Source organism: Falco punctatus, assembly GCF_963210335.1.
Source record: "Falco punctatus genome assembly, chromosome: 4".
Lineage (NCBI taxonomy): Eukaryota > Metazoa > Chordata > Aves > Falconiformes > Falconidae > Falco > Falco punctatus.
The window spans coordinates 16867904-16893011 of record NC_137583.1 but is presented as its reverse complement, the minus strand read 5'-3'; the positions used below and the strand labels follow the sequence as shown (position 1 = coordinate 16893011).

Genomic DNA, 25108 nt, shown 5'->3' with positions numbered 1-25108 from the left:
ATCGAGGAGGTGAAGGTAACAGAGATGCTGAGCAAGAGGACCAGTAGTTTGTTTTCCAGTTTAGAAATATCAAACAGTTTCCCAGAGTAGTGGTAGTTATCTCCTTTGTTGTGCACAACTTTGAATCCTCTTCCCTCGAGCGATGCATTGGCTTTGCTGTGCTTGTTGTATGGAAAGGTCTAAGTCACGAATCTGAGCAGACAATACTAACTTGCATGTTTCTAAGGTCCCAGGAGAGAATGAGGATCCATTATGCTAGGTGCTGTCTAAACACATAGCCAGTATTTAAAGTCTGAGTAAATAAAAGAGGAACAGAAAAGTTCAGTGACACACGACGACCCCGTGAGAAGAAGCAATGGTCTGGAGTCAGCCCAGCTGCTCTGACTTCTAGTCCATTGCCTTTTCCACTGGATATTGCCATACTGACATCTTGGATTGTGTAAAAAGTATTGGATGATATATACCAAATGGGAGGCTTATCACAGTTATCTCTACAAAGTCTGGCACCAGAAGGAATTAAAAAACAGACATCAAATTATAGACACATAGCTGGATCCTGAATGTATCTGTTTAGTGCACTAATGTATAACTGCTTGATTATTGACAATGAAATCCTCATGCTGCTACTCATCTCCACCTGTCTCAAAATACATTGAGATCAGTCCTTAGATTTATTTCTTACTCTGTCTCAGGTGTAGCAATTAAAGAATTGTTCTGTATTGCTGAGAGCACCAGATGTGTGCAGTGGAGCATCCTATACTGACAAACATTTTGCTTTTAATGGTTCCTTTGGGTACACATTGGCGTCTGGTTTTATTTTTCTGTTTATACTTTATTTTTCTGTTTTATGGAGCTGTTTCCTTGATGGGGTTTTTCAGTTTCTTGCCTCGGAGGATGGTTTGAGGTAGCATGGCTTATGGCATAACAGCATTAAGAGCTGTCTCCTGTTTCTGTTTCCAGTTTTAAGGTCGTCCTAAGTTCTTTCATTTGAATCCTACCATATGAAATAAGAGCAATGCAAAATTCTGACTGATTCTGGAACCTGCACTGTGGGTCACGCTGATGTCTTCCTGGACTTCCCTAATAATTTCTTGATGTCTCTGGTCTTCCTGGACCTGGAACTACACTTAACAAATATACGACAAGGTTCCTTCGGAGCAAAGTCAAGGAGCAAGGTTTTTCAGTCACAGTAGTTGCAAACCTTCTTTCACGCACACCCTGGAGGCGGTGGGCACTTAGGAGGTGTCAGGTGGCTTTTATTCCTCAAAGTTCGTTTTTAGTCTTTTTTCCCTCCCATCTAACTTTCAGCTGGTACTTCATTGCCAAGTGGAACAAGATGCTGGGTCGCAAATCTCGGTGTGAGTCTAGTGATGAAAGGCTGGAGTGCAGCAGCAGGCATATTATAATGATTTGGAGAAATCAGATCTATTTTTCCCTGGGATATTTTCTACCAAATTGAGAGTACCATGATGGATATGACTAGGTGAGAAGAGCCACAAACTATGTAAACCTGTAAATAGAGTAGAAAGTCTTTCCTGACCTCTGCAAGTGATTGTCTTACTTCCTAAAGGGTGGAATTTGGTTACTTTGGCTACAGTATGAGCACTTTAAAATGTTGTTTGGTGTGGTGGATGCTATTTTTCCAAAACAATATAGGCAGTGAAAAAACAGATCTTCACACAGTTATTATTTATGAGTATCAGGTGTATCATGATACTATGACCCATGTAAATCTAACCCGGGAACCTCTTATCTTGCAAAAAACGCATTTATTTATTTTTTCAAACAACAGTTCAGGTAAAACCACAATGAGCAAAAGATTAAAGCTCTGTCACATAAAAAGCAGTGCTGTACTATTTCAATTATCCTAGTTTTCAAAAGAGAATAAAATATGCAGTAATTCACACAGACAACATAAGTATTGAATAACCATTGCAATGGATTGTATTAATAGATACATAAGATGAATAAAACCACGCTTGATTTAGTCCTCTGCTGATGGTGCCAGTGGATTACAAGGACTAACCTGTCTACTGCAATGTTACCCGTCAAATAGCTGTAATTCAAATCTTTCACTTTTTTTAATTTTTTTTTTCCCTCCTAGGAATACAAAGTAGCCATGATAAATAACTGCTTTTACATTGTTTTGTTTTTCTGGAGACTGATCCTGATCTTACCCATCCTATTTCATGCCCATGAGTATTCCTGTTGATTAAGGTAAGAAAGTTGGGGGTTTTTCACACCCATAAATCATTTTGGGATTTGGAACCATGATGTATCGAATTAACCCCTGCCCTCACTCAGCTACCTGTGCATCCACTTGGCCTGATACCACATGACACAATCTGGGCATAAGTCTGCGATGGGAACCCTTGAAGCACAAGCAGGAGCCAGGGTCCCACTGACTGTCGGTGAAGATCAGGTCCCACGCTGTGCGCTCTCCTTCTGTCTTGTAGGGACATGCATTCTGAGGGTGAAGAGTACCAGGCATTCAGATCTGTGCATGGCATCCTACTCCTTCATGCTGACATGCATGGACTGTTTCCTAGATCATTTATTTTATTTTAAGCTATTTGAGAGATAGTCATCGAAAAAACTCCATGGAGTTCACCTTTATAAAAGACTCCTATCACCAGTTAGCAGGCTATGGATCAGGCTTCCAAGATGTTGCAGATATGATTCATTTCCCTCTTCACTGTGTGGCGAAAGCCGCGTGCGGTCAGGAAAAAGTGTTTTGGTGGTCTGAACCAGGCTGCACTCTAGCATCCCTGCATCCCTGGCCCTGGCTCTTAGTGGCTTCGTGGTCCCCCCTTGGTGCTGACCGCTTACAGTAACATCCCCAGCAGGATGAGGACAAGTGGGAGTGATGTTAGTAGGAGGTTTTCTCCTCCTATCACCATGGATCCAGGGTGGTGCAGTGTGCTTCAGGGAGCAGAAGCTTGAGGCTACAAGTTGATATTCCCCAATGTGTTCGAGAAGTGATAAATCATACTCTCCGTTTTGATTAGCTTTTCTCCACCACCAGTGGCTTTTCAGATCACATTTAGTGAAAGAATCACCCACAAGTTGGCATTAGAGGTGTGCCTCTAGGAAATATATTACCTGAATTAAACTGTGCTAATTCAGAAATAGCTTTTCCACTTTTTTGTTGCCCTTGTTAGGGAAAAATGCTTCCCTTTAAACTCCAGCTAACTGATTACCTGCCAGTTCTGAAGCTGTGCTCTGGTAATCTGCTCCAAAAGCCAACAGAGATGACTTACGTTTGGGCACCTCGCAGGAAAGCAGGGAGATGAAAAGCCTTCACAAAACTTTGACAAACAACTTGGAGTGTTTGACCAACTATGCACAGCTGCTGCTGCTGCATGAAGAATGTAAGTAAAATGGAGACAAGAGGTGATCAGCAGGGAAGGCAGCTTTTGTATCTGCACTGAGCATTTTATTTTCAGGCAAGGAGAAGGAATATGCTGAATTACCTGTAGGAGGTGTGCCTGCTTTGGCTAATAGATGTACCTGGTTTATGCATTAAATCCTAACCGGTCAGATCCTGTATCAACGTACGCTGGAACCCCTCTGAAGCCGGTGGAGAAAACACTCATGCACAACACTTTAATTTGGTTGATTTCATCCCACCCATTTAAACCTGCCTTTACAGGCTTGTTTGCAGAGTGGAACCGAAATCTCTCTGCCCCCTCCAGTTCCTGATTTCAGGCGATGATGTCTCCTCATAAACCCTGGATGCGATAGCACCAGCGTGACCCATCACTTCATTACATCAACGTGCAGCGATATGTATTGCGCTGAGGAGGAGTTTATCTGGTCAGAATGGATCTGGTCCAGGAACAAATAAAGGAGTTAGGAATCTGATTATTTCTGGGCCAGCTCTGTATGAATTACAGCTTCTCAATTTTCCTCATGTCAGCTAGTTTAACTTTGCTTTGTTTTCCCTCTCCATGCAGGACGTGTATCTTGCTAGCAGAGGCTTCTTGATGAGTTCCACCATGAAGCTGATTTCTTAACAATGCAGTTATCGAGAGATCTGACCTGGATTTGGTATCGGGTTGTGATGAAACTTACCATGTTTGGTGTCTTTTGAGCACCGGCTCTTTTGGGGCGTGCTGAGCTTGTTCCAAAACTGGGGACCCACCTGGCTGCTGGGCTCAGGGGGTGTGCGGTGGTTCCCCAGACACACCCTGCCTGGAGCAGCAGCCTGATTTCCTCAGCTTTGTGCAAATGAGCTATCCTCGAACAGAGGCGGCTTCCTGATGACCAGATACAGCGGGTTTTCTATTGCATTTCTCACAGCCAGCATGAAGGGGTTAAAGGAAGATGATACGTTAGGCTCCAGGCTGCTCCGCACTGGTTCAGGCATGAGTGGCAGGGAGAAAAGCCCATTTCCATTTTATTTAATTTCTCTAACTTTTCTTTATGATTGCTTTCCAATGATTGCAGAGGTAGTACAAGGCCAAGAAGGAACAGCTAGGTTGTTTAGTCTGATGAGTATCACTTGTTTATTTCTTCCAGGGCATTAAATTTTCCCTATATTTGCTTAACAGTTTATATTTGACTAATGCATATCTTTCAGAAAGACATTCAAACTTGATTCAGTGATTGCTGGAATTTCCTATGTTTTCCAAAACCTTAAAAATTACATCAGTGAGTCAAGAGCCTCCCCTTGCAAGATTCTTCTATGCAAGTTTTGCAGACTTGATGGTTTTAGCAGACGTAACTCCTGCAGGTACTTGCTAAGGTTTAAAAGTATTTAATTGGTCTTGAATGTATCGTGCAGCTCTCCAAATGCAGGACTGAGATATTTACTGATCCCTTTTGCCTATTCTGCACATTTCAGTTGTCATTTCCAGGTAGGCTGACGCTTGTATAGAGGAACTGTAAACTACAATGGTTTTCAGCAGGAGATGTTGCTAAGGGGAACTCGTGGGTATACATCCTTAGCTGCAGCACGGTGACAGCTCTTCAGTTCCTGCTTTTGGCACCTCTTTTAAGTTTATGCCTGTTCTGAAGTTTAGAATAAGCAACAACTATTCCACAGAAATGCTTTTACCCTTCTGCAAACTTTATGTTAACTTACCAAGTTTTTATTTGATTGGGAAGCACTTCTGCAGGGCCTTACGGAAACGTTGGCTGGCTGTTTGTCCTGCTCCCTCCCAGGTGTGCACTGCCTGCTCCTAGTGCTTCTGGGCCTTTTTAATGTGCATATTCCTGTGCTGCAAACAGAACTGGAGAAAAGCTAACTTGCTTGCTTGCTTAATTTAGTTTCAAATTCTTACCCTACTGGGGAGTTAATCCTTTTCCAGGAGGTAAGGAGCAACATGTGTGTGTTTTTTACTGGTATCAGTCAGCACTGGTAACTAAGTACCAGGTAATATCTTCAATATCATCTTCAGCACTTTGGTGTAGAGATTAAAACAAATACCTCTTATTACAGAAAACTGTTTGAAAATGTGCGTAATGCTACAAGCTCTGGGGGCTGGCTATAGAGGACATCTAGTGTGTACCCTCAGTGAAGACTGCTGTCTTGAGCTCCTTTGCCTGACTTCTGGTATGTTGCAGATTTTTGGCACATGGAACAGGATTTCCTAGTGCCAAATATTAAGAATAACTTGGGGAAAAATTAGCATCCAGCTCCAAAGCCCATTTTGAGGTGTCATGGTGAGCAGTCAGTGGTGATGCCCTGCTCCTGCCACTGCCAGCGGGGATGGGAACAACCAAGCCAAGTCACTGCAGTACCAAACCGTGCTGCAGGCTTGCACCAAGTCATTGAGTGGGAAAGCTCTCTTACTTCCCCAGCAGCCATATTAACTTAGTGAACTAATTTTTAAGCAGGTAGAGGTTTAGATAGAATTTAGGAAAAGTATTTGGATTAACAAAGAATGCTTTGATTTTAGGGCTGTGCCTTTTCTGCCATGTTGTCTGAGAACGATGGTGTGTGGAGAAGAGAGTCCCTTGTGGCTATTTATACCAGCCTGCCAATGAAAATCTCCCTATCAGGTATAACTGGTGCAAATCATACTTTATCATGCAGCAAAAACATGAGCTTCTCCAATTCTCTTTTCTATTGATAAGACAATGGTGTCCTGTGCATAGCCCTTCCTGCAAAATTCAGGTTGTGGTAGAAGGTATTATGTACACCAGCAAAGTGTTTCTGTGATGGAAATATTGTCTCAGACCAGGATAGGTTCTGTTCTCAGCTGAAGGTGGGAAGAAAATCCTCTGGGGGGAAAAAAAAAAAAAGGAAAATATTTAGAGTGGTTTTGTGGTTTTATTGCGTCACCTTCTAAAATAGATGTGAATTAATCTATTCAGGTTCTTGTCCTGTTGTCAGTTGTTCCTAGTGATAAGAACCCTTGTGTATTTTTAAAACACACATTCATGCATCTTCTAATTTTTAAGTACTTTTCTCTTAAAATTAAACTTGAAGATATGAATTCTAGAATTATGGCAGTCTAAATTTGTTACGAATGCCTAAAATATAATTGTATTTTCTTGTTAATAAGCCCTTACATAAAAATAATGGTTGACTATATATTCACTGCCAAAATTCTGAAGAATGTCAAGTCACTGAATGAGAGATATTACTAGCTAGACACCTGGTATTGGAGCTTCTTGAGTAATAAACCAGCTTTTGACAGCTGCAGCCTTTTTTGCAGGTGCAAAAAGAACATTTTATTCTTTTTATTTTATCTGCTTAACAATACGTACTGACCAGAATATTCCAAGTTAGGAAAACAACTGTGAGTTGAAAGAACAGGAAATTTTGTTTATCCTCTCCCATCTTCTGAGTAAAAGCTGTGTGTAGGAGTCTGAGATTAACTAACTCTGATCTTGGAGAATGTGGAAGCAAGGAAAGCTCAGCTGGTTAACAGCTGATATTTGCACTGTTAGGTACACCAGCTGCCTCAAAACGCAAGGAATATTTTGATAATATTTCCTAAAATATGCAGGGCACAATGTAGTTCTATTTAAACGATTATGTTGTTCTGAATATTTTTGTTCAGGAGCAGCATGACACAAAGCACATATTAAAAAGTTAATCAGGTGACCAGAAGTGCCATGTCCTGTTTCCTCACAAATCAAATGTAAAAATCAAAACCCAAAATAATTGCTGAGGTATAGAGTAATGTAAGTATGGTTTTAAAGTATTCTTGTTACTAACAAAAACAAATATTAAATACAACCTCAAAGCTACCTTGCTTTGCAATTAAACATTTCTATTAGCTGTCAGCCTCAGAGAAAAACAGTTTCTTATGAATATGTGTTGGAAGGCACAACTGCAATGGAAATTGAGTCACCTAAATTGGGATTTTCTGGTTCTGATTTAAACCACAATTAACAAAACTGATTTAAATCAAAGCGATATAAATTGGTTCGTCCTGCTTTAGAACTAATTAAGGATGTGCCTTGAAAGCATGCTTATATTGGTGCTCTGACTCAGTGGGTTCTCAGAATCACTCAAGTCTTAATAAATCACAGCAAGGGATAGAATTTTTATTTAGTTCAATAGTCTCAATCTCTGAATTTAAGGCCACTGAAGAATAGATTAACATTTATAATTGCTAGGTTGATCAGTAACGCAAATTAAAAATGGGGATTTCAAAACAAATTAACCTTTCCAGCACATCATGTGGAGACAGACAGACGGTGAAATCATTGAAAAGGCTCCCCTTGTCCTTGAAGTGTTTTGCCACAAATCACCGTATCCTCCGTGGTGCTTTACTGCTCTGCAGCGAGTAGCCTCTGGAGTCTCAATGTCCAAAAAATAAACTGATAACTGAAAGAACAACGTGGATGGTCTGAGGCTGGCAACTTGCTGCATGGGCTACCATTGCTTAGCATCACTCCAGGCAGACTTGTATATTTTTGGACTAAGATTAGGATGTTTAGGCTAGGGCCAAATAGGTTTATGATTAGATATGTGCAGGCTCTGACCTATTAATTGAGGCTCATGCTTCCCTACATCCACACTCCACATTTAATGAGACTTTAAAGCAGTAAATGGAAAAAGGATCTTCTGTACCTGCCCACACACTTTTCTGCTTCCAATCTGCCCATCCTGTGTGTTGCTAAGAACCTTTCAGTGTTCAGTTGAGAGGCGTCTCAGTCTTCTCCCAAAAGCTGTCCCTCTTTGGGATGCCACATGGATGGAACATGACAGCATGCCAATATGGTCTGTGTGGTATTTATTTATAAAATTAAGAACTAGAACCCACCTGCAGAAACCAGCTGTATGGGCTCAGCACTTACATATGTGCCAGGCTTCTTCTTGGGCAGAAACGCAGAAAACTGGAGAAGATGGAGTGGATTTTGATGGCACCATCAAAATCTGAGAAGGTCCAAGACTGTTCCTTCCATGCTCAGATATCTACAGAGATGGGAGATACTGTCAAGTGCAAGAACATGTTGCAGAACCCTGTGGAGGGATGTATGGGGAAAGAGTGGAGCAGTCTAAGCCTGGACAACCACGGAGGGAACGGAAAGAGTGATAGTATCACCTATTACATCAAACAGCTTTGGTCTTTTCTCTTGCAGGTATGCCAGCTCCTGGGAAGTTCTTGTTAACTGATGTAGCTGATGAGGACTCCAAGCTCCCTGTGAGTTGTTGTCCCAAGGCAGTGTAAGTACATATGATGTTTCTACCATGGTCCACAGCTCCAGGAAAATTGTTATTTTCACATCTACAGTACTTTGCCCAAATTTTCAGTTCCTATGGGTAACCGTTAGTACCCTCAACGTGCATCACTGATGACTGAAGTGGAATGTGGAAGAAATGTTTCCTTTTTCTCACAACTTAACTGTGTGCCTCCACGGTCCTTACCAGAACTGAGAAGTCAGGAACCAATGTGGAGTATGCGACCCATTAGTCTGACCCTATAGAAAATATTAGATTATGCAGATGCTCATGCACATCCTTTGTTTAACAGTAGAGCTATTGAATAACTTGACTTTTTTTTCTGTGAGTGAATTGACACATGGGAAAACAGGTAGTATTGTCTCCTGATCCCAGGGCTCCAGGAGATATAAATAGGGACTGAACAGTGGTATTAAAAGCTTCCTCTGAACAGAATACTTTTTTTTTTGCTAAGTTTATAAACAGAAATAAAACTAAACCAGGCTAAACAGACTGGAATGAATGCAGAACTGCAGCAGGTATTGTCATCACTGTTCACAGAAAGCGAGTGGTATTTTGGTTAACAGAAAAGCAGAAAAACAAAGCCAGAGAGGATCCTTAAAGGTGTCCAAACTCAAGTGGTGGAAATGAAAAATGTTTTCCTATGTGGTAGAGCACAGATGGACAAACTAGCTCCTGCCACCGTGGTGCTGATGGCGCTGGTTGAGGCCTGGTGGCTGGCTGCGTGGTGCATTCATGGGCACGGCATCAGGTGTGGGAGGTGGGAACAGACCTCTCCTTCCTGCCAAGGCCACACCAGCCACTTCCAGCTGAGATGCTCTTGGCTTCTGGCATCAAAGGATGGCAAAAATGAGGGGTTGGTGAAGAAAAGCTGATGCAGTGGCTGTTGATAAGGCTATGGAATAGTCAGCCAAATACTTGGAAGGATTTTCAGAAGTTTTAGTAGATGATACAGGGTTGCTATCCAGAAGAAAAAGGTACTGCTGTCTTGTTCAGTAGATGCTTCCAGCTGCTTATAATGGTATTGGCCATAGCTAACTAATAGATGGAAAACTATTGCTTTTTCATGCATGCAAAGGTTATTCAACTTCCATAAACGTTCAGTTAAACGTGCCCTGCTTTGCACGCCCTCCCCGCACACAGAGGTTTTACAAAATCAAAGTTCTTTAGTATGGTTAGCCTTTCTGGTCTACCTTATTACTAATATTTACACAGATGCACTGGCAAAAATAAATTTATTGCAATATTTATTGGACTGAATTTGAGGTTATTTGTAATGTGGTTAGATGGTTATTTATTAGACATGTTACAGCAGCTATTTAACACTTCTATAGCTGTCTAGATGGCATTATGACATAAAACAGTATTTATTGTATATAATGCAGAAATTATTACAGGAAGAGTAAATTCTAAAAGAGAAAGAAACAACTATCAGAGTAATGGAAGGACAAAGAACAAAAATGTAGTTTTAAAGACCAATTCTGAGCCAGACTGAGGGAGGGGAATATTTAGGATGTGAGGAAGTCCAGGTGCAGACTTTAAGTTCTCTAAAGTGCACCAGCACTGTGCCTAACAGCTGACCTTTCCCTCATGAAATGGACATTTTTCATTTAGAAAAGGAAATGAGAATCTTCTTCTTTGATTTTTTTTTTCCACTGATTAAGTAGAGTTAAAAAGTTCTATGGCATCATTTTCTGCAGGGAACAATTTCACAAAAATCAAACATTTCACAGGCAGCTGTTACTTTGACATTGTTAATGTTTTATGTTAAGGTGGTATTGGCTCTTTTATTTCACTGTGATGGATTCAAATGGCAATGCTTTTCCATATCTGTGGGGTTTTAGCTCTATCTTCCACTGTTGTGTTATCACAACAGTTTTTTGCACTGTCAGGTGAAAGAGCTTTAGTTTTAAAGCTTTAGTTTTGGTTCTTATTTAAATCAGAAGAATGAATGCATGTATTGAATGTCCCATGAAGAAATCTGGATGAGGCATGCCTGTAAAGAAGAGAACGTAAGGGCAAAAATTTACCAAAAAAATTATATATATAAAAAAAGTTTCCTGTAATCTTCAGAAAATTCAGATTCTTTAGGAAAACAAATCCCCTATTTTTGTATACAGACACAGACCATCTTAAAATATTTCACCAAAGCAAGTCAGTCTCATTACTTCTGTTTAACCGATAGACCCGTTTCTGTGGGAGGATGCGGAGGAGAGAGGAAATGAGGCCGCTTGGAAGGGTTTGCAGGTGTGAGGGTGAAGCTGGGCAGACGTCGGTTTCCATTTCTCCTGATGCTGAGGCAGAGGAAGGACAGAGCGTGGGGTGAAGGGAGTTGTCCTCCTTTTCCTCACACCTTCTTTTTACACTTGCTTGTGGCAAAAGACCACTTTTGCAGAGAGTATCACTGTTGTGCAGAAGCAGCAGACCCCATCCCAGCTTTTGCTTTTCCAGCCTAATTCAAGTTGTTCACCCAAAGTCCCGTGGGACCACCTCCCCTGCATACACAGTTAGCTCATCATGGGACAGCAGCTGTTGACCAATAAATATGTATTTATCCTTTGCTTTTTGCAGATGGAAGAGCTGAAATACTCTGGTCTTTAGATGATAGAGCCTTGAATGGTGTAGGATGAGATGCTGAGTAACATGGAGGCAAGAGGACATGGGGAAAAACTTCGCTCAGATCACACATGGACTGGGAAGAGTTTTCATGATGATTTTTAAAAGAGTGTAGCTGCCAACTAAATTCAAGTTAATGCTGGTGAGAAATTACAGTAGGTAACTCAAGGAGACTATATATTTTCTTTAATTCATTAGCTGCCCTTAGAGGGTTAAAGAGAACATAACTAAAAATAATTACATAGGAGTTATGGAGCTCAAACAGAATGTGTTACTCTGCTCACACAAAACTTGAAGGGAGACAAATGAGAGAGGATTATTAGCATATTCTATTTTTTCAACAAATCTTACAAGGAAGGAAAAATATAATAATGTGAAGGAGCTGAAGATTCTTGTTTCCGTAATAGCTGTATCTGCACTATCCTACCTGCAAAATTTATTCTCTGTGGGTGGTGATGCTGTTGAATATTTTTTCTTTCTTACCCATCCTGTTTTTCCCCTGTAAGCAGCAATTTTGAGTATGTATATTAACCTGAAATCCTGTCTTAGCTAAAACTTTCTTTGGCCGCAAGGGCAAGGACTCTTACAGGGAGCAAAGAGCAACGTGCAAAAGTGATCAGCAATACACTCACAAAAATTCATTTTTCTTTGAGCTCATTCATTCCAACTGTTCTCTTGAGGCTTGATCCGGAGCACAGAGAGATCCAGAGGGGGTTCACTGGGCTGTGGGTCAGGTTTTCAGGTCACCTGTACATGGCAGGTGGTGAATAATGAGCAGCATGCCACACGGTGCCAGCTCCTCGGGCCTTACCCTGACGATGGAGGTAAGGATTTGGCCACTGATTTCACTAAGTGCAGCCTTAGGGCTGGAGGAGAGCATGGCCACTCGTCACTTCTGCAGCAAAAGGCTATCACAGACCTTACTGATCAACAGGCTGGTGTGTCCCAGTAAGGCAGTTGACCATGCCCTAATTAACTGGTTCAAACTGTGCCCCGGAATGTTTTCTCTGTAGAGTTAGCTCTTTTATGGATGGCAACAGTCCAAGAAGTTGTTAGAGTCACTGCTGGGACTTGATATGATTACAAATATATTTCCATGTGTAATTATGAGTATGGTGATGGCTGATTTGTCCCTCCCACTGTTATAAACAGGCTGGGATTAATACATGTATTTTGCAAACAGAGGTACACATACTGAAAACTATTTAGGGTGGACTTTTCTTCTTTTTTTTCTTTCTTTCTTTTTTTTTTTTTCCCTTAACAGAATCCTTTAAACCAGTTCAAAAAGTTTGCTTTTGCAGACAGAAACGTCCTTCTCTTTAATCTAGATAAGGTATTTGGGTTGGAAAAGGGATTTGGAGGTCCTGGCCCGCCTTTTTGTGCAACCATGTGTGAACCACTTTGAGCTGCCACCCTTTGCTGTCCTACCAAGCATTGCCTTGCTTTGTTAGATTTAAAACTTGTGGGAGGTGGTTACCATCTTCTGTCTTTACTGTAGACACCAGCATGGTATGATCCAAGACCAGGGGTTCTGGATATCACCACGATAATCACGATAAGGGTTTGGGAGCCTCTTGGTCAATCCCAAAACTCTCACTTTTTTGCACAGCGGCAGAAGCAAGTCCTTGGTGCCTTGGTGACCTGCCAGCTTCTAGCCTGTAGCATCCCCATGGGCACCCCTTCCTGGTGTCCCATTGCTTTCCATACATTGAATCCTACTGGTGTCACAAGGATCTGGAAACAGATTACCAAACATAAGTCAGATTACTCCATGGCAGAAAAAGAAATGTTCAAGCCTGGAAACACAAGAGTTAATATAAAACTAATTTCTCTTACCTACTTTCCAAAGACACCAACCTTTCTATATAAATTCCTCTGTCATTAATCTAATAAAGCTCTACTTTGTTCATAATTTACTACGCCCTTCAATAAGCATTGTAATATTTGTGCAGGGCAAGTATATAAATCACTGTTGCCCTTCTCTTACTTTTTCACTTATCTGGTTCTTTCAAGGTCACTAACCTACCCTATAGCTTTCATCTGGTTTAAATATTTTGCTGTTACCTTTTACACCTCGCTTCCTCATTTACACCCATTTAGATCTCTGCAGCTGCATCTTCTCGAGTAGCTATTGATCCATGTCTCCTTGCTAAAGGTTACTAACTTCATCAGCAGTAATGATACAAATTACATCTGTTAGGGTTCACTCACACCCTTTTGCTGGTCAGAAAAGGGGGACCGTTTTCTGGTTTTGTTGTTATTGACCATCTTCTCTGCCTAGGATTATCTAAAACACAGAGAGAAAAATTGTATTCAGTAAAATAGTCTCATTTTGACACGTAGGCTTTCAGCGCCCAGGTCGTGCAGAGAGGCTAATCAATCCCTACTGACTTCCAAGGGCCTGAAATGTAGCTGGGTAAGGCCTCAATCCAGAAAGCACTTAAGGATATCCTTACGTAAACAGATGACCAGTCCCATTTTCAGTACAATTTGGTGAGAAGTGCATTTCAGAGTACAGCATCTCAGGGGATGCTGCTTCTTGCAAGGGCTGTGCAAGACCAGTCTGTACCAGCTGCAAATGCAAGCTGTAGTCCAAGGTGTCTGGTGTTCTTGCACTGAGCAAAGTAACTCTTTCAAAGTGTATTGCTTGTGGGGACATCCCCGTGCTCTGGGGAAGGCTGTTGGGGTGCCCCTGCTTTAGAGTACTAGTGAGCGTTTGTGAGTGTGAGCCTTTGCCCGCTGCAGAGGCAGTGGGCTCTTTAGGGCTCCTGAATTTCTTTTGCTGACTGTTTAAGAGGCAATGAAACCATTTAGGAATGAGCAGAGTAATTGCCTGGGTCCTACAGGACCTGACAGCTGTGCTCGCTGTGTGATGACTGGAGGGGTCACCCAATCTTGTGGCTTCATCGGTTCCTTGAGCCAAGCGTGCTGCCGCCGCAGGGTTGCCATCCTGTACAGAAACACACGGGTGAGGTGGAGCTCTGCCGCGGCTGGCTGCCAAGGACCAAGGCTGGGACCGTTGTCACCGTGGTATAGAAGAAAATAGAACTAGAAGGGACCTGAGGAGGTCATCTCATCCACCCCCACCCCCCATGCCTGACACATGTTTGTCTAATGTGTTTCTTTAACCCCACCAGCAGTGGAGACTCCCCAGGTGATCTCCTCCAGTGCCTAATGACCCTTGCAGCTGGGAAGTTATTCCAGCACTGAACTTAGCTCTCCCCTGCTGCATTTAAACCCATTACTTTTTGTGCTTTCCCTGTGGATGTGGATAACAATTTATTGCCTTCCTCTTTGCATAAGCCTTTTACATAATTAAGGACTGTTATCATGTCTCCTCTCCGTCTTCCCTGCTCTAGACTAAATAGCCCAGATAGGAGGATGAAAGCTGGAATGGGGTGTCAGGGAGGAGGAAATCAGAGCGGAATTAATCCTGCTTCCTGTCCCCACAGAAATGGACTTTTCCTTCTGAAGGACAGGGGCTGTGGGAGGGGGAAACGTGCTTCTCGGTGCTGTTGATTCACTAACGCAGCTCTGTGGGCTGTGGATCAGATTGATGGGTTGCTGCCTGGCAGCCTAAGGAAGAGGGGCTCGGGCTGCCCCTCTGCTGAGCTGCTGCAGCACTCCTATCCAGCCTGTGTGCTTGGGAAATACGGCTTTAATTTCTTATACGGGTGAGGAGTATCCAACTGATGTGTCAGCTCCTGCAAGATGCATCTGGTTGAGCTTCTGTGTATCACGAAAGCTGTTTCTAGGTGCTGTGTGTGTTATACAGTCAGATGAAATGACAGTATAACACCATCACCCTGCAGCAGCATCCAGGCAGTGCACCACAAGCCCTGCCAGGGAGCAGGAGCCCTCTCCTCTGATGGCAAAATGGCATTTCTGTTGGGAGTGGTGCCTTCAGCACGGCCGTGTGCATCCCACCCATGCAGAGGATGGAAAGCCACCCGCCACACACGCTGCCTACATGTGTTTCACAACTTGATTGCTGTTCATAAAACCAACACGTGGAACAGGCAAATGCCATCTGATCCAAAATGCCCTGGGGCGTATTATGTCAATGTCACATACATTAAGAAAGTACAGCGAGCACTCAGAGTGACTTCTTGTGTTCGTAGCCCTTTTGCATTATTCACGGCTGCTGTCAGAGCTGCACCACATACAGCCCTTGCGTTGCAGCTGTCATAACCTGCAGGAAACAAAAAATGCTCCCAGCCTGGAGACTTCCAAAAGCACAAGTTGGGGGATAATGTTAGGGGAAAAAAAGGGGTTTTTAACACTTAACTGTCCCAAAGTGCTCTGAGAACAGCATGTAAGGTGGAGCTCTTTTCCCTAGACTCCTGGTGGCAAGGGATCACGGTTTTACTCATGGCAGACAAGAGCTGGCTTTGGAAAAAACAAAATATTAGAAGCTATTTGGGACAGCAGGGAAGTTCTTTGCATTGCAAGCATACTGCAGGCTAGCTTCAGCACCCCCAGCCCCTCACCAGCTCCCCCACTTGTTCATCACGTGGATGTTAAGACTTTTCAGTTCAATGCCACAGTAAAAATATCTTGATAAATTGCAATCCAATTGATTTTTTTTAACTCTTCTTTCCCCCCCTCCTTCCTCCCCAGAGTGGCTTTGATGATGACATTTGTATTTCTGAATTGAAACCACATTTGCCCAATGCTGGAAAGGGAGGAGGCAGGGGCAGAAGAGAGAGAAACCCTTTTGTTCTCCTCCTCATGGTTACCCCTCACCTGCCAGGGCCAAGCTCCAAAATAATTCCTAACAGCTGAGGTTAGCCAGGGACATCTAATCCCGGAAAGCTGCCTCTGAATTCCAGGACCAGCACACAGTGCTTGAGTTTCATCAACAGCCATTTACATTTAATTCCCCAAAATCTCTGAAGAAGTGTAAGCAATGTACGGGTATGTGATTATTTAATTTAAAAGAATAATATTTTTTAAAAATAAATCTGAGCCCAAATGGCATCAACAGCAGCAGCAATACTCGTGTTTTTTAAAGCCAAGCAAGTTCAGAAGCTGTTTTGAGGATGTACTGGGGTATTTCGAGTGCAGCCTAAACAGCTATGTCTATAGGATGCCCAAGAATTGTGTTTCTCAACCGAAGGGAGCGCTAGGTCCTCTTTCCCTGATTTCTTGTAGTGGTAAAAGGTTGTTCTGTGCAAATGGAGCTTAAAGTGTCTTGCAGAGTTTTGTGAGACCTGTCCTGTTTGTTTACAGAAGGAGCGTAAGGAGCATCCTGGCAACACAACAGGGAGAAGCCTCCTGGGATTCAGCTCAGCTGAGGTGGGAGGATGTGGCAGCAACAGGCTCGCTCTGAGCGAAACACCTTCCCAGGCAGGAACGGGACCAAACAGGACGTGTTGGGTAAAACTGCAGTATTTTTATTTTGGAGTCAGTCAGTAGGGGTAACTTGCTATTTTTCTCAGGGGAGTTCTCATTTTTTCAAAGAGAGTTCTGCAGCTGGCTCTAAGTATCTGTGACCCAAAGATAAAACTCCCCATCAATTCTCTTCCAACCCTCCCCAGAAATAAAATTTCCAGCGTCTTTACTTTTGGTGGTATTTGCTTTAAAACCACACACTTTTTATTAAGAAAAAGCTTTGGTTTTGCTGTTTAGCCAATTGAAATGAGTAATGAAAATATTTGTATGGGACAAAGGAAATGTTTTCTTTTAAATTATCTCATCTTACTAATTGATTACAACGGGAATGCTTGGATGTGTGCATTGTACAGCATCCGGTCCCTCTGCTCTGAGCAGGAATTTGGCCAAGTTGGTGTAAACCATCCCACTGGAGAAAACAAGAGTAAAAGCTGTCAGGTATCTAGGGCTGCCTGTCCCATGGAGCCTGCTTAGCCTCCATGAGCAAAAAACTGTGGGTGTCTGAAAAGAACATGTCTTAAATATTAGAAGCTTCTGTGGAAGATGAAACACTAAAGAACATTGATAATTAAAAGCATAATCTAGAAATAAAAAAGTTAAAAATTATCTAGAGAAAACTCTTCAAAGAATAGGTATTCTCTGTTGTTCAGTGCAGATGTCACTGATAGCCTGCTAGCATGGAAATTGCTTGCTATTGATGAAAAGTAATAATATAAATCCATGGTATGTCTGAATTTAAATCAGAAAGGGAACGATTAATATAAAAGATTACAGTATTACAGTGCCATTCCCTTGAGATGCAAAAAATCTCATATTTGAAAGTGGCTTGAATATACAAAATCTTCAAATATTCATGGATGAAAATGTTTTCTAAATGCTATCTTCAAAATAGATGTTGCAAGACAGCAACTGTCTTGAGCTGATTTAAAAAATTGCCTTTTTCATGGAAAATAATGTTGTTTCACATAAACACAGAAGAAAATGCGACATCAACAAAAAATGAAAGGGGGGAAATCATCCAGGTCTGTGTGTCAGGGATGGAAAAAAGAGGGAGAAGAGGCTTAAACAGGAAAGCTGGAAAAGCCAGCTTGGAGAAGCAACATCATTCCCGGCTCACCAACCCATCCGTGCAGTTTGCATGGTTATGATCTATTCCCCCTCAGCTCCAGCAGCCGCCCTCACTGCTGTCTACTGCCAAGAAGTAGGTCAGAAACCTATTTTTGTCTCTGTTTTTCTATGGCCACACCATGGTCTTTACCCCCGTGCCGAGACGGGAAAGCCTCTGAACGGAGGCGGTGAGACCAGAGCTGGGCTGAGCGGGGTGACCTGTCCTGGCTCCCACTACGGGCAGTGCCACGAGGGAAAAATTATGTCCCCAGCAGCAGGGATTGCCCCCGGGGGGTGCCCATCTCTCTCTGATTGCTGGAGAAGGATTTTAAGGGAATTAGGGACTTAGTTTGTGGTTAAATACCTAAACTTAACAGGATGAATCTGAGCCAAAGCACATGTAACGTGCCAGCCCCATCCAGTGAGCCTGCATCTGAGCAGCGCAGAAAGTTTTCGTGTTAACTCAGCTCTCAGTGGTCTGGGTTAGAGAGGGGCCTTGCAAACACCCGTACTGGTGTGGCTGGGGTGGGGATGAGCAGGGACATAGGGCAGCACCAGGGAGCTGGGGGTGAAGCAGAAGGAATTGTTTTGTGACTGCACCACGTTCAGTGCTCTGCGGCTGAGAGCTGCCTGTTCCTCCTGCTGTCCCCCAGGGCTAGTGATTTTATCACCTCTGCTTGCTCATATTCTTCTTTCCAGGTACCAGCTGCCTTTCACACCCCACACTCCCCCGCCTCTGCCCACCTCAAATTGTCCAATTGATTAACGTAATTCATTTAAATTCAGTAGTTGTTTTCAACTCATACTTACCTTTGAAGTTCACGAGAAGACGTGCCAGTAAGCTGCTCAGATTTTCCCACTATATCATCTAAAAATTAAAAAAACCCTAATAATAAATTAACCTGAAGATGCTATCTCTCCTTATGGAGCTGTGGTATTTGTATCTCTGTGTCACAGGTGCCAAAATCCTCTTCTCGTTACCTCGCCCGTCCCAGGTCAGGGCAAAGCAGAAACTGGCGGGGATGGTGGGTTTGCCATGCTGGAGCCCTGTGACCTTTGGAGGACAAGTGATCCATCTCCCTGTGGGAGACTGCATTTTGTCACTGGTCAACAAAATACTGTCCCCAGCTGAATGGTTTTACAAGTGGCAAACCCAGCCAATGCTTCTGCCTCAGGGCATGGCACTGTCCTAAAACTCAGCCTTGCCATTTGTCACCGTTGGGGTGAATTGCAGGAGATGCCAAGCAAGAACATTGACCATGATGTGGACCTCTAATTATGTTTCCCTAAAATATCTTCAGGGTTCACTCAGATGCTGCGTTACTTTATCTGAGGGAATTGCAGTCTGTGTGATGTGAAAACAAACTGCAAAGCAGTTGCCTCATCATTCTACTTCTAGCAGCTCTTCAGTCCAGCTTTTCAAACCAATTTTTCCCTTTTCACAGTGCATCTGTCAAGATTCCTGCTCTGGAAAAGAAGATCAGAGCAAATGGGGACTGAAGAGAACAAAAGCTGACCCAAACCTTTGACCTAAACTTAACATAAAGCCAAATGAAACCTTAGAGGTTTGTAAATGTTCATAAAACATTTCCACCTCCCGCTCCCCTCTCCTTTATCTTCAGTGTCTTTATAGTTCTACACTTACTGTTTGTAATTGAAAGTCTAATGTAAAGCCTCGCTAAATTAATGGAAAGACTCTCGCTGGTTTTAGTGGCTTTTGATTCAGCCTCCCAAAGAAAGGAAATAATTTCTTTAATGAAAGTGTCTTTAAGCTTAAGAGAAAACAAAACCTGAAAAGATACAAGGAAAATCAGAGGTCAAATGCAATTTTCCAGCTAGCAGCACATGTTCTTGATCTGAACCCTGCCCATAAAATTGATATGGATATTGTTAAGACAGAAAAAAAAAAAAACCTGTACAGAAACAAAGCATTGTTGAGCTAACAGTGAACTGGTTTAATAAACTATAATGTCTGTTCACCAGAATTAGAGATTTTTCTACTCTTTACTGCCAGCTTGTGCTGTAGAAGAATACAACTGGCAATCAGCTGACATGTATGACCTGAAGTTTCCATTTGCATGTGTGAGTTTGAGTCTTTCCCTTTGTACCAAAATTGCACCAAAAATGTCAATCACATGAAAACTTTATTAGGAAAATATCTCTCTAGTATTGATACAGCTTTTAACTTTCTAGGTGACTTTTTGACAGAAGCGGGTAGAGATATCATTGTTTAAAGGGCTTAATAACACCTGAGCTTCCCTGGACGATGCATTAGGCAGTGAGAATTAAGAGCGTTCTTGTCTGTGTTATATTCTGGATTCACGGATGAGGAAGGTTGTTGAAACCAGCTCAAGCAGGAATTAAGATGTGGCTTTTCTTGGATGGCTGTTGCTATGCTGTTGTTTGGCAGTGACAGTTCCAATGGATTGGTGTTGCCAGTTCAGAGCTTGGTCTCCTCCAAAATACTGCCTCAAGCTCCTCTTTTGCACGTAGAAGCGGAGTGGTTAGTGTGCGTGGACTGGCATGGCTACATATTTTACTTGTGAATACATGCACAACGTATCTAGAGAATTATTTCCCAATATTTGTGTAACAGACAGTTTTGATTTTCACAGTCGCTGGGTAGATGCACACAGAACAGTGTGTGCTCCAGAGGCTGTTACTCTTTCTTAATGGAAAACACAGATGTGGGAAATGTCCTAGGAAGATGCTGCTAATAAGCAGCTACTGCTAGTTCGTAATGTTTCTATAACAGAACGTTATTTTATTATTTATATGCAAATTTTGCACAGTATAGGGGTTTTTTTGTCATTTTCTCTTTTTCATAATTTTCTTTTTGTCTCCTCTTTCCTACTACATTTTTTGTTCCTGAACTCCAAAGTCCTCTCCAGTGTCAAACCTGGTGTTGGCCAGCAATAAGCTTGCTGCGCCTCTCGGAGAGCCTGACAGCAGCGGTGGCACTGCCTCGCTGGGACACCTCGCGTTGGGCACACTGACAGGCTTCCTACCTTCACGGCGTCTGCTGGGGGACTTTGTCTTTGGAGGTTTGGTTAGTTCTGGCCATGCACCAACCACTGTTCAAATCCTAAAAGGAAATGCAGTCCAAAGGTGCTGGCTGAGATCTGTGGACCATCCAGTTCCAGGATGGCAGTGGTGGAGGGAATCCTCTGGACAGGGAGATCAGGGACAGAAGAAATGATCCTATTTGCTTTCTTGAGCCTAAGTTAGAAGGGCAAAATTCTATGTGTTGGCCCAGTGACAACCTATTTTGGCTGTCAAAACTTAGAAATCTTGTCTTTTTCTCTCCACTCATCTTGAATCCACTTTTTCATTGGCTGCAATGGCTCCGCTGGTGTGCTTTTTGTAACTATTTCTTCTATCTGTTTCTAGAAGTCATACAGGGCATGAAGTACTGGAAATGAAGCAAAATGTACCAGACATAAACTCAGTGCATTCTCTCTAGCTCATATTCTCTGAAGACTCATTTGTCCCTTTCCTCCTTTTAAATATTTCCTCTCTTCTTTCTGGCCTGATCTTGTTATTTGTTTCATTGGCTATTTGTTATCCAGCTCTTGGCGAAATATCAGGGAAATTGTCCTGACCGTGAACTGGGAAGAACTTTTTTAAGGGAACAATGACAGCTTCTTTACTTGGGAGAGCTGAAAAACAGGCAAGCCCAAATACTATCTTTGCTGAGACCAAGTTTGTGAGGACTGCGGTGTGCTTTGTTGGACTCAGTTGTGTAGCTGATGAAGCTTGTCCAGTTGGTTTTTCTTCATTTTTTAAAGGGTTTAAGGTGTTATTTCTCCCTGTAAAACTTGCCTCACTGCTGTGATGGTGGTCAAGCAGGCAGTGATGGAGGGATGGACTCAGCTGCTGTCTGGTGGGAGCGGAGCTCCACGTGTGTGGCTCTGTGGAGGTGGTGGATCTTCTTATCTAGGGGTGGAGATGTCTTTCTGACTACAAGCAGCCCAGATGGTTGTTAAAACAAGCAGAAACTGCGTGCTTTCTTCTCTCCTGAGTCTACACCTTCCTCAGCCTGGACGAGATGAGCTTAGACGCAGTCTGAACCTCCGTAAACTTTTCACTTTCGCAGTTTCACTGAAGGTTTGACTTTGCTCTGGGATTAGCCTGACATTCAGCTGCTTCAGGGCTGTTGGGTTCCTCTCTGTCTCCTCTCCAGCTGAAAGTTTATAGCTGAGCTGCGCAAGCATGTCCTAACTTCAGAGCAAACTCAAGAAAAGGCGGCTCCAGCTGCAGCTCGCAGCCTGCCAGAGAGACTCCCCTGGCAGATCTCCGACAAGCCTGTTACTACAAGTTCGCCCCAACCGGCAATTCTAGCAAACACAAAAATTTGCATGAAGTTCATATTAGTTCAACACTAGCTCACGTTGCCAGCAATTCAGTAGCTGTTTCTAACTGCTTGCATCTCAGCTGAAAGATTTAAGTGCACTTGCCATGCAGCCTCTCTGAGAAAGTCGTGAAGGTGGGCGAGTGTTTAGTTTTCTCAAATACCATGGTGCAAGTGAGTTTTATAATGTCTTCTGAAAGGATTGAAGATTTTAAGTCCTAATACATGGTTGTCATCTCTGCAAGATGTAATAGTATCGAGTTTGACTTCCAAAACATAGGACATAGGAAAATTAGGTTTATGTAATGATTTTCATTTCCACTCACTGATTCATTGAAGTCTTACACCGATTCATAAACCCAAATATTTATAAAGCCTTTCTTTTAAACTAGTTTCTGATGCTTTGACCGTATGTTTCAAAACAGCCTGTTCAAAAGCATTTCCTCCCCCTAAAGCACCCGGTGCATTATAACCTCTGTAATACCTTGACTGCTACAGAGATCTTGCACAGCTGAGGATGTTCACTCTAAATAATTTTTTTATTTTTTCCCTAAGTTTGTCAAAAGTCTTTTTCCTCAAAAAAAAGAAAAAAAGATAAATCTGTGTTGGTCAAATTTTGAAGAAGGTTGACTGAAAAAAATCTCTAATTTGATTTCTTTTTTAATGTGGAAATTGAGTCAAACTTCAGTAGGTTTTTAATGAACGGTGTTATGCAAATATTAGCAACGTAGCTGACATTTCCTGTTCTCTTCTGACATATTATAGATTAACAAAGACGAATTATTTTCTCACCCCTTGTCTTGGGTGAATGCCATGTAGTCTGGGCTCAGGCTAATGAGCCCACCCCAGTCCTCGACTAGATCTGGAGCAAGGCAGTGGCTCCTACAGCTCCCCACTAATTTCTGCAGTGCAACAGGTAACACCGACACCCAATGATCCGGTCTGGTACCTGTTCACATGCTGCCTAGAGGGGTATCCAGAGCAAAGCCCACCTCCATCCTGCTGGAAAGGGCTTTGCAAAGAGGAAGTAAGTCTCCTCCCCAGTGCCACGCAGAGCGGACAGTGGCTTTGCAGGGATGTCTGTGGGAAGGGGTGGCTCTTGCCCATCCCTGGGAATGGGAGGCATGTCCGCAGTGGGAGGCAGTGCTCACGGGGTTCCCCGCTCTCACCATTGAGCATTGTTCAGAACAAACATAGATGCTATATATGAATGTGAAGCTTAATTTGTGGTTTTTACACCCACCGCATTTCTTGGAGTTGACATTTTCTGGAACTTTAGGGCTTTTTATCTCCAGGCTGTTGTTCTGGGGTTTTTTTTCCTCATTCATTTTATAGAAAGCTAACAGCCTGTGTTTTTTCATCTACATAATAAAATAGCATGCAATCAAATTGACCCACACTTTAGTCAAAGCAGCTGTGTAATGCTGTTCTCTACTCGAAGGTGTACGAACCTAGAGGGCAGTGGGGACATGGTTGGTTGGTATAACACAGTACAGCTGCACCATGACATTGCTTGTGGGGATGCTGAGAAATCTGGAGGAATTCCCTGGGGAAATGTTGAGTTGGGAATAAAAAAACCCAAACAACCCAACCTGCTTCACCTGCTGTTCCACTTTGTACCCAACAGTGAAACGATTAAAATGACTTGCTTTTCAGAAGTGCCTTGGACCTGCTGTGACTGAATGGCACATGGGCCACTCCTTGTTCCTGAGAGTGCCCAAAATGTTCAGGGCATTTTCCAGGTGGGAGAAAGTTACTGCTAAGCAGGCACAGAAGAACGAGGGAGGACATTCAAGGCAGCAGGTATTTAGGGTAAGTGCAATCTCATTCATTCTAAATTTTAGCTCTGCTGCTTCTTTAAACTTCAGAGTTTCAAAGAAAAAATACTTTTCTCCTCTTTTAGGAGTATTGGAAAGCTCCTTGCTCCTCCTGCGCTGTGGCAGAAGAGCTGCATGAAGATTTGTACAAGTCTTTGACATGAGGTATGTAGTGCTCACCTCCAAAAATCAGATTAATTTTGCCTGAGGATGGAAAAAAATAGGACAGTCACTCCTTTTTCTGGGAATTTCAAGCCAAATAGAATAGTTACGTATTTTAATTCATTAGCAAGGGAGCTGCAGCATGGGTCATTGGGTCCCCTTGTCAGGCACAGGATGACGGGTGTGTGGAGATGGCAGGACTGTTGTCACCTCTTGCTCTACCATCATCAGGTGTGTGGCTGTGGCAGACGTGGTGAGCCAAAACCCTGGAGGGTCTCTGCAAACCCCCCCATACTCTGGCCTGCCACAATCTTTTTCTCAAAGCTGTCCCTCCACTCTTTACTAGTCAGAATGGTGGATTTTGGCACATGCAGCAACAAAATCAGACAAAGCCAGCTGGAAGAAACTGGTAGTAGCCCCAGACAGGCATTGATAGACATTCCCCATTGGTTGAAAGTTTCTAGTTTAGTTTCAAGGACACTTTAATTTTCAAATCCCTTTTCCATTGGACATGTACATGTGAAGTCAGATAGCAGAGATAAAGGTTGGCACAAGAATATACGCCTAGCTTCCTGATTTCTATTGTATACCATAATTATAGTAGCATACACTTTGGACTGACAGCATTTTTCAGCAACAGAGTACTTCAGAAATATTAATCTCATATCAGCTATTTGTGTTGAATACTGCTATTCAGCAGGTGATGTAAGCTAATATTATCATAATTCTATGGACAGAAAAACAGAGAAAGAAAGAAAGATTAAGTGACTTACCTAAGGTCAACAATATGTTCAAGAGAAAACCTATTTAAGCTTTGGGATTACTGCCTCCCACTGATCAAGAAATGTGTGCAGTATTGCTAAGAAACTAATGTATGTGGACCTTTGATAAATTAGAAATGATACTGACTTAGGAGGTTACTCATTCACCAGTGCGATGGAGGTTTTTGATTGCACAGCATTCCAAAAGCCAGGAGGACGTGGTGCTTACTAACTGCAATGGCCAGATCCTGCAAAA

The 25108-nt window shown here is 42.6% G+C and overlaps 1 long non-coding RNA gene across 1 annotated transcript; it reads right to left on the bottom strand.

Annotated features, from left to right (window-relative positions):
* Positions 1-1263: 1263 nt before the first annotated feature.
* On the bottom strand, positions 1264-13192 carry LOC308062002. The gene is made up of 2 exons (XR_013927433.1): positions 13097-13192; positions 1264-12994 (listed from the first exon to the last, which is right to left on the bottom strand). It is a non-coding gene; the product is annotated as an uncharacterized lncRNA (long non-coding RNA).
* Positions 13193-25108: the final 11916 nt, after the last annotated feature.